Raw genomic sequence first — 1,531 nt, forward strand, 5'->3', positions numbered from 1 at the left:
TTGTTAATGAATTTTCTGCAGATCCTACTGCCACGGTTATTGTTTTGTTTTTCTTCACAAAATCCAGCTTCTTGGATTATTTGTTCAGCATACAGATTGCATAAATATGGTGAAAGAATACAACCCTAGTAAACACCTGTCCTAATTTTGAACCATTTAGTGTTTCATAGTTCTGTTCAAACAACTGCTTCTTGGTCCATGTACAGATTCCTCATGAGCACAATTGTTTAGGAATACTCATACTTCCCAATGTTGTTCATAGCTTGTCATGATCCACACAATTTAAAGCCTTTGCCTAGTCAATAAAGCACAGGTAAACATTTTTCTGGTGTTCTCAGCTTTCAGCCAAGATCCATCTGGCATCAGCAATGACATTCCTGCTTTCACAGCCACTTCTGAATCTGGCTTGAACCTCTGGAAGTTCTCTGTCAATGTATGTTTGCAACTCTTTTTTGTATTACCTTTAGAAAAAACTTAATTCATGTGGGATATCAATTATATTGTTCAATGATGTCCGCATTCTGTTGGGTCACCTCTCTTTGAAATGGGCACAGATATGGGTCTCTTCCAGTCAGTTGGCCAGGTAATTTTCTTCCAAATTTCTTGGCATAGATGAGTGAGTGCCTCTAATGCTGCCTCACTGTCTTGAAATGTTTCAATTTGTATTCCATCAATTCCTGGTGCCTTTTTCATTGCCAATTCCTTCAATGCATTTTAGACTTCTTCCTTCAGGATCACTGTTTTTTGATTATATGATACCTCTTGAAATGGTTGAACATTGACCATTTCTTTTTGAGACAGTGACTCTGTGTATTCCTTACATCTTCTTTTGATGCTTTCTGCATCATTCAATAATTTGCTCAGAGAATCCTTCAATACTTCAAGTTGAGACTTGATTTTTTTTCTTCAGATCCCTCAACTTGAGAAATGTTGAGCATTTCCTTCCCTTTTGGTTTTCTAACTCCAGGTCTTTGAACATTTCATTATAATATTTGACTTTGTCTTCTTGAGCTGACCTTTCAAATTTTCTGTTCAACTTTTGTACCTCCTCACTTTTTTTCATTTGCTTTAGCATCTATATTCTGGAGAGCAAGTTTCAGACTCTGTTCTGACATATATTTTGGTCTTTTCCTTCTTTCTTGTCTTTCTAATGACCTTTTGCTTTCTTCCTATATGACATTCTTTATGTCATCCCACATCCTTTCTAGGCTTTTATCTTAAGTGTCTAATTCATTAAATCTTTTCTTCAGATGATCTCTAAATTCAGGTGGTGTATATTCAAGGTCACATTTTGGCTCTCATGGACTTGTTTTCATTTTCTTCAGCTTCAGCTTAAATTTGTATATGAGCAATTGATGGTCTGTTCCACAGCCTGTCCTGGCCTTGTTTTGGCTGATGATATGGAGTTTCTCCACTGTCTGTTTTCATTGCTGTTGTTGTTAGGTGCCATCAAGTCGGCACCAACTCATAGCAACCTTATGCACAGCAGAACGAAACAATGTCCGATCCTGGGCCAATCCCACCACCGCTG

This window comes from Chrysochloris asiatica, unplaced genomic scaffold, assembly GCF_000296735.1.
Source record: "Chrysochloris asiatica unplaced genomic scaffold, ChrAsi1.0 scaffold00171, whole genome shotgun sequence".
NCBI lineage: Eukaryota > Metazoa > Chordata > Mammalia > Afrosoricida > Chrysochloridae > Chrysochloris > Chrysochloris asiatica.